This window comes from Amblyomma americanum, chromosome 3 (genome assembly GCF_052857255.1).
Source record: "Amblyomma americanum isolate KBUSLIRL-KWMA chromosome 3, ASM5285725v1, whole genome shotgun sequence".
Classification (NCBI taxonomy): domain Eukaryota; kingdom Metazoa; phylum Arthropoda; class Arachnida; order Ixodida; family Ixodidae; genus Amblyomma; species Amblyomma americanum.
In genome coordinates this window covers 133,892,974-133,901,783 of record NC_135499.1, presented here as the reverse complement: position 1 = coordinate 133,901,783, position 8,810 = coordinate 133,892,974, and the positions used below count along the sequence as shown (strand labels likewise).

General features: G+C 46.6%; 1 long non-coding RNA gene across 1 annotated transcript; it reads left to right on the top strand.

Annotated features, from left to right (window-relative positions):
• Nucleotides 1-990: 990 nt before the first annotated feature.
• On the top strand, nt 991-8,604 carry LOC144124943 (uncharacterized). Its single transcript, XR_013313317.1, has 3 exons — nt 991-1,067; nt 7,591-7,642; nt 8,487-8,604. It is a non-coding gene; the product is annotated as an uncharacterized LOC144124943 (long non-coding RNA).
• The last annotated feature ends 206 nt before the right edge of the window (nt 8,605-8,810 follow it).

Sequence of the window (8,810 nt, the reverse complement as noted above, 5' to 3'; positions counted from 1 at the left end):
TCGGGGTAGAGTTTATGATCAAGGCGCAGAGCACTCTAATACTCTTCTATGATGGCTTGTGCTACTACTACTAATGAGATTTCAAGAATCTCCACAGAATATCTCAAAAATACTTTGCACCAGATTAGTATATCAATCAGCAAAAGCTCTTAGTCTTGGTTTAATCATCTAGGTTAATCCCACCCTCCCACCCGGTTACTTCTCTCTCTCTCTGCCCTGTCGCACAGCATTCCTTTCTTCCTGACCCCTAAACGGGGAGGGGGATTTCCATCTTGCCATTTTGCTCTTGCCACGGCGGCCATTCAATTGAAATATACTAGGGTAAATTAATTCACTCAGTAATTAAGGTCTTAAGGCTGACAATGTAGATACCACTGTACGGGCAGGCACATTTATTTTTCATTTTTTACAGTCCTACAATAATTTTTGTAGAATGCAGCGCTTAATGGCTAAACCAATGCTCTAAAGCGCCAACTCGATGGACACGCGTCAGCCTGAACCGGTCTGTGCATGCGCGTGGCGCGAGACGCTTCGATCGGTCCCCGCCAGATATTTGGCGTTCGGGGTACATCGCCGTGGCGTTTCTTAAGAGAGCCAGGTTACAACCTGATGACCGCGGGGCTCTCGGTGACTCTCTCCTTCACGGCTTCAAGCTCTTGCAGGTTCCCCCTGATTTTCTTGGAATCCTTTAAGCTCTCGAAATTCTTTGTTCACGGCTTGACATTGTCAGCTCGAGAAGGGTAGCGAGCCAGCACCAAGAGGTTGGACACACATGCCCCTTTTCGTCCCTCGCCGCAGCGCTGTGCTGGACGCTCCACACGAATACACCGAGGAAGTGTTCATCAAGTTGCCGCTTAAGAGCTTTCTCTGTATCTCTGTGTCGTTTCTTTCACGTCGCGCCTTTCGTCAACCACTAAGTGCCGTTTCAGGACCTGGTCCATCAGAACGGAGCCTCTGCGGCGAAAGCCTCTCCGATGCACTCCCAGGAGGAGCCCTTCAAGATCACAGACGACCTGTCGCCTGCTGGACAAGTCTTGACACCACAAGTGGCTACTGACTCACCCGCGGTGAGCTGCTGATGCCGGGAGCGTAACTGCTTTGTTACTCACGCTATACGATAGTGTCAGTAATGAATTTTCAAAATTATCCTCAACAATCATAAAGTGAATGTCGGTGCAGCTTCCTTCATGTCCTGGCTTTTCTAAACTGCTGAGTGCGATTTCCGGGCCTGGTGCTTCGCAGGTTTATGTGAGGACGTTGTTGTTGTTATCCTCATACTATGGCACAGGTCCACATAGGTGGATTGCCCAAGAAAATTGGGGGGCACAGAGAGTTTTTCAGGTACATATTTCCTGGACGAAAATAAAATGAATGCTAAGGAAGGAAGATGATGATGATGATGATGATGATGATGATTTATTTTTTGGAGCAAGGACGTCCTTGGCCAAAGAGCGCGATGGCACAAGGTATTTTTTTATTACTCAAGGTGGGGTCAAAGACCCATTTTTCAAGCATTTCAGCCCTTACTACCGCAGCACCAGACCAGGGCAAACCTTGTACCCATTGTATCACTAGTGGGTACCCGGCGTCACTGGGGATCAAACCCCGCACCTCCCGCATGCGAAGGAAGGAACAAGTAAACAAAAAGGAACAAAGAAATAAAACGGGAAATGCATAACGCGCGCAGGAAATCGAGACTGATGTTTACAGCCGAGTAGTTAAATGATAATGACAATTGTAAAAATAAAAATAATATTGAAAAATTAACAAAAGAAAATTAACGCGGTAGCCGTCTTGATTCCATTAAAAAATTTTGGACGGCGGTAAAGCAGACTTGTGGCTGTATCCAAGTATGGTGGCTCCAAACGAAAATATGACTCGGCTGCTCAAACAAACGCCAAGCTGTTGTAGTGGTTTCTCTAAAAGCCGTCTTCTCATCATGGTGTATCGGCGACAAAACAACAAAAAATGGTCAATGGTTTCGTGCTCACCACAGAATAGACAGACGGGATTAAGCGCCAACACAGGCCTGTGCAAATAAGAATTTAAGGGTGGGATCCGGCAGCGGAGCCTTGATAGAGATACCTCAACCTGCCGTGAATGGCATGATTGCCTGCTCCACGAATACCTCAGGTGTAGGTAATCATCAGATCTTAAAAGAGATCCAGTTGTCATTCTGTCTCCGGAACCTCGCTGCTGTAATGTACGCTGTAGCCGGAACGATAGGTAGCACGGGGTCATTGAGGGACGCCTTTGCCAGGCAGTCCGCAACTTCATTGGCCGTCACACCGCTATGACCTGGCACCCAGATCATGTGAACAAGGCTCAAATGCGGAGGGCGTAATAAATGGAAGGTGTTTAGGATTGGCGAATCTACAGCCGAAGCAAGGGACGAACACTGAGAGTCTTTAATGACAGTCACTGAAGAGAAAGCTGGCTCTAGTTTGCGAAGAGCAAGCACCACCGCCAGAAACTACGCTTGGAAAAATGGGGTGTAGTCGGGAAGTCGCACAGAAAACTACCAATCTAGAAGCGGGCAATATATTCCCGCCCCTGCCTTTTCATTACATTGGGAGGCGTCAGTAGCTATCGTTAAGCTAATAGGTAGGCTTTGTAAATGGTCTTCCAGTAATCCATTAAATATGCGGGGTGCTAAATACTTATCGTTTTTCGGGAAAATGTCATCACAGACAATTTATACAGAGTACCCACTGTTTTGTGTCGTAAGGATGTTATACAAAAGAACATATAAAGGTTCAAGCAAATTTTGTACCACAAGTACCTGCGGGGTGTGAAATCTGGGCCAGTGGACTCCAAAAAAGAGGTCGGCTGGCAACAAAAAACAAACAAGGAGCGGTGTAAATCTGATTCATATATCATTAGCTACTTCTGAACAGTTAGCAATTGAAATCTAGATGATAAAGCAGGATTACGGGTTTCAAGATAAAGCACGTTATTGGTCACAAATTTGGGGAGGCCAAGGCAGAACCGAAGCGCTTCCCGCTACAAAGGAACGAGCAGGCGAATTTTGTAAGCAGTCGTAGCAGAAAACAGCACAGATCCAAATTCTAAAATTGGTCGGACATACAAAACATAAATCATCAAAAGTGCGTCGCTCCGCATTCCAGACCGGGGATTACTTGATCTACGCAACATGCCCACAGCCCGAGCCCCTTTCGCTGCAACGTGGTCAATGTGAGAGCGCCATTTAGGCTGTCATCATAAATGACACCAAGATATTTTAATGACTTAACTTGAGGAGTAACTGAGAGACAGATGAACAGGATCTTTCATTTGAAAAACAAGTACAGCGCACTTGTTTTCATTTAAGGTGAGACGTAAATCACACAGCCATTATTCAAGCATATTCAGGTACGATTGCAGGCGCACATAGAGAGATTGAATGCTAGCTGCTGCAGTGAAAAATGCAATGTCGTCCGCATAGACGTACGTGCGAATGTTTTGATGGCTGGGATGAGAGCTCATTAAAATATTAAAAAGCACAGGCGGCAAGACTGCCCCTTGTGGAACACCTCTGGATTAGTTATAACTTCCAGAATTCACACCATTTAGTATACAAAAGAAACTGTCTGTTTCAAGGAACGCAGATATCCACGCAAGTAATTCCGATACTGCAGAGTATATAATCTTTGCAATAATATGTAGTGTTCTACGCTGTCATAAGCTTTGGCTACATCTAATGTCACCAACGCAGCATGAATTCTTTGGTGCCGCGCAAGACGAATGCGGCTGTCAAGATCTGTGTGAGCATATTGATCATTTTTGACGGAAACCAATTTGACAGGGACTTAGCATATTATTGCGGTCCACAAGCTCCGAAGCACGTAGGGGTATGACCCTTTCAATTAACTTAAGCACGTTTGATGTCAATGAAAGGGGTCTAATATTATCCAGAGAATAGCCACCACCATTGTTTTTAGGCAAAGGGATCACTTTCGCTATTTTCCATCCAGGAGGAATCCATGCATGTTTGATTGAAAAATTAACCAACTGCAATAAGGATGTAGGGGACTCCTCAAAGAGGATCCTTAACATTTTTTATGTTACCCTATCAGGGCCAGAAGCAGCAGTCGGTAACCTCAACACTATCGGGAAAAGCTCGGGAAGGGTAACAGGGGGGACACGCTGAAACTGGTCCACTGACGCGGAGCGCAAAGGAAGTACACAGGCGAAACGCTGCTGAAATCCTTTGACGATTGTCTCAACTGTTTCTATGGCTTCTTGCGGGGTCAAAACACATGAGGGTGAATTTTCTGAAATCGTAATCTTTTTCCGCGATCTTAAGAATTCGAAAAGTGCGCGACGATTTCTTGATTTTTATGGGAAATCAAAATGCTCGGATTCATAATTTTCTTTCGCTTGTGGGATTGTGCTTTGAAAAGGAGGCGCAATGAACTTATAATCATGCCAATTTTTTGGGCACTGATTGTGTAGGAGCTTCTTCCATGCAGCCTTTCTGCGTCTGTAATCCCTCGAGCAATTTGGATTCCGCCATCTAGCTGAAGTGTTCCCTATTGATGTACGTACCAAAAGTTCGGACTCCTTTCGGCATTCCTCAGTAGCCAAGCATAGGCCTTTGTCTGTATGCTCTTCAGCAGAATTTACCGCTGAAGCTAGAGTGGAACGCAAAGAGGACTGAAACTGACCATAGTTCATATATGACCTCAACTGGGAGCACGCCGGAGTTAAGCGGCAATTAACATCGTAAACGATAGGTATGTCATCGCTAGATGCTCCACAATGTGCACAGTCGAACAATTGAGCACAGCAACACTAGGGTTGGTGAAAGTTAAATCTAACACAGATCGAATTTGTGCGCGGAGAAATGTGGCCAAACCTGAATTCATACACGAAATGTTGTTATCAGTAACCCAATTCCAAAGGCGCTTACCACAGAAATCTGTGTTAAAGCCCCATGACACACGATGAGAATTAAAGTCACCAGCCAAGAGAACCGACTTCTGACAATTAAGGAGCAGGAGATCTAGCAGCCTGGTATCCTGCACACCGCAAGGAAAATAAACATTCACTAATGAAAACGGATAGCACCCTGCAATTTCAAAGTCTAAAGCCAATAACTAACAGTATATAGTAGAGGACTGAGAAGTAATCTTAGGCCCCTGACAAAATTTAGAAGAAACTAGTATGAGTAAGCCTTCTCCTCTTGGCTGACGATCTTGTCAAAATGAATAATTTTGCAAATGGAACTGTTTTTCAGATGTAAGCCAAATTCCTTGTAATGTAATTATGCCTGGATTATGTTGAGATATATGGTACAGTTAGTCTGTTAAAGCTCAGAGAAGTGACCGACAGTTCCACTGGAGAATTCTTAACACCCCTGTGGTTGAGAAATCCGGGAAGCAGCAACTGCCTGCCCTAAAATGGTTTCTTTCGTCTTAGAGACAATCTGTTGCTTCTTTGATTTCGGCTGAGGATGTGGAGTAGAAGGGTTAGGCATGAGGGATCCACTGCGTTTGAGGATTCGCGTATCCGTATACACCATCTCTGCATCATGAATAATTTCAGCATTATCTGAATTAGTGGACCGAGGAAGTGGAGACAGCAATAACTTGTTCGTGTGGCTGAGACTGCTCAGGCAAGGAATGTTCGGTCATTAACGAAGGCATGGCTGACAAGGCAGAAGTCATTACAATTTGCATAGTCTGGATAATCTGCGTTGCCAGAGCATTAGATATGCACTCTGTGACAGTGGACACTATTCTGTCAACCATCTCAGCCATAGAGGCTTCCACAGCAGTCACTATTGCCTGAGAGATAGACGAATCTAGTGTCACTCCTGAACGGGCTGACACACCTGCATAGCCGTGAGCTTTAATTTCTGATATTGCATCGCGCCGCGAACAGCGTTTGCGGTCGGTTGTCTAGAATTTCCGATTCATGATCCTGAGAAGGACAATTCATGGAATTTGGAGCGTGAGATCCACCACCAAGGCAACACTTCTTGCCTTGATCAGAGCATAAATTTGATGCATGGTCATTGCCGCATTTGCAACAGCGCTAGGTGTACTTGCAGCCATGGGCACTATGGCCATATCACCAGAAATTGCTGCACTGCAGTGGCTTAGACGGAAGGGGATCTACATGGAAGATTAGCGGCCATGCTTTTATTTCTGAGGGGCAGGCAGTACCCGCAAAAGTGGCAATAACCGTTTTCGTTGGCACCCGATCATTGTTGCCCTCCCAGTAACAGCGGTACACAGCCACAACATCCGCTGCAGAGAGAAGGTCGAAGGTCTCAACTGGAGACAAGCAAGAAAGAGTCCACACCGCGAACCGAAGCTTTTGTACAGGCCAGATGAGACTGTATGAAGCTGTTTACCGAAAGATACCCAAAAAAGAGCAGTTTAGGAGATCCTTTACGCACGGCAGGTCTGGTGAATGGCACAGAATCCCGCCACGTCCAAACGGACTTACCTCAGTGATTGCCTCATAAAAGGAAGTGGCCGCCCGGAGAGCAGCTCGAACAGGCCCTGGATTGTTAATTTTGATAGAACCGCCATCCTTTGGCACCAGCGCCACAGGAATGCTGCGGACGCCGGAGCGTTGAAAAGCTTCCAGAGGCATCTCATGAGGCGGTAGGGAATCCGACCAGGGGGACCTCCGCTGGCCGGGAGACTGCGTAGACATTACCTGAGATTTAGAAACTCGTCGCGTGCGTTATCCACACAAGAAAGAAGGTGCAAAGACACCGGGGGAAAAAGGAAAACAGGACCAGCCGCCCAATACTTAGCCAATCTCTCGTCTTCCTCCTCATCCCCTTCCTTTCTTCCTTAGGGTGCTATCCACGAAAGTGCACCAGGTCAGTGCGCGTCGCATCCCGGTGCTTGTTCATCGCGGTCAGCTGGAAAACAAAAGTAGTAGTGGGCGTGGCGTCTCTAGAGACAATAACAGAGCGGAAAATACAAATTAGTGGAATGGGAAGGGAATCGTTACATTAAACCTGCTACCTGCAACGCCTCCTCCATATCCCCAACATTTCTTCAAGTGTTCCCCCTTATTCCCTCTCACAGATATGCGGCTCAGTTCCGGAAACGCTCGCAAGCGTGTGTGTTTCGTGTGCTATTGCACTTGTTTGACCTCTATGGGAGCATCGGATGCAATGTGAAACGTTCGCTTCTATAGCACTATTTGATTCATGTGGGTGTGATGGAACATGTGAAAGGAAATCTTGACTGACCCTGCATGGGCTGTGTAAAGTGAAAGCGCTAAGGTAGCTGGATGTATCCATGTTATCGTAGAATTATTGAAAGTTTCTTGCGTTATTTTTCTCTCAATACGGACACATTGCTTTGACAGACACATTACAGCACCCATTCTAGGGCATGCATATTCTTTCGCATGCGAGGATGCACAGAAACCGAATGTTCATGTAAGCGAAGTGTTGCCTCGTATGAAAAGTGCACCAATATCCTATTCCAAGCTTTACTATGACAACCATTACACCACATTATCCATGCGCTGTGTAGAATTTTCATTGCTGCCATGTTTCTTGCGCATGCGACGCTTCTTCAGCAATCGCGCAAATATAGCCTCACCGTTTATACGCAGGGCTCGGACGGCATGCAATCCGACTTTACCCGGCGCAAGTCTTCAGTTCGATGTGAGTAAAGTGTCACGTATACTATTATTCTCGAGCACACTAACACTGCCTCGTATGCGGTGTACTTTGCCGCTGTTCGCAGCAAGTATATTAGGTGTTACGAAGCCCGTCTTTCCATACGTCAGAGAAAATGTGAACTGGTAAATCTAGCTGCTCATAGAACTTGGTCACGTGGAAAGTTTTCGGTCCCGTTGCGCACTCTTTCGACACGTGTGTGAGCCAGTATAGACGGAACAATCGCAGTTTAGCTTGGATATTTTGCTGTCTTAGACTGCGGTCCTATGTGTTGATGATCATGGGCGCAGCCTAGTAGGCGACTACAAGTAAGTGAACAGCTGTTTGAAGTTGGCGGTAGGGCAGAAATGAGGGGCTGGTGTGAGTTCCTTTGGTATTCTTGTTCTGCCATCTGCAACAGCGTGGAGGAAAGCTGTAAGTGCATAAGCTGCTTCAATAAATGCGGCATCGTTTTGCATGGCAGCACCATGCTCATTGAAGTGACCTGTAGATTCAAACTAAACATCGATTGCTGTTTCTCGCTGCCGGTCTGAAAACTGGGCGGCTTCCTTACTGACATTTGTACAGTAGACATGTAGATGTGTTTGCAACAAAGCATTAGAATCGAAAAGACAAAGGCAAGCAAGCGAAAGAACAAACCAGGAAACAAGTGATATAACTAAGAAACGAACGTCAAGCGAAGCAAGAGAGCGTAAAGCAACCAGGCATGTTTTTTCACCTTTAGTTCATTGTTATTCACGCGCTTTTGATACCGGAGAATGGAAACAGCTTACTACACCATGCTCTGGGCTTCCTTAAACGCTACGAAAAATGCGTCGCTTGCGTGCAGTCGGAGGCACCACCATCCGTGAGATCTCCCATGCGACCGCGTCACTCATCGAGCACCACTGGCATCTCGTGGCGCTGTACGTGCTCGCGTTCCTGTGCGTGGTCATCTCTACTTCAAGCGTGCTGCTCTTCTTGCTGTTCCGCACCGAATCGGCGCCTCACCTGGACACTTGTTCCACGCTGAGCTGCAAGCGCGCCCTGCGGGACCTGGAGCGCCTCATCGACGTGTCCATCGATCCGTGCCACGACTTCTACGGCCACGTCTGCCGCCGCTGGCTGAGACGCTCTGATGGCGGGTTCTTGGAAACAGCGGCGTGGGACCTCT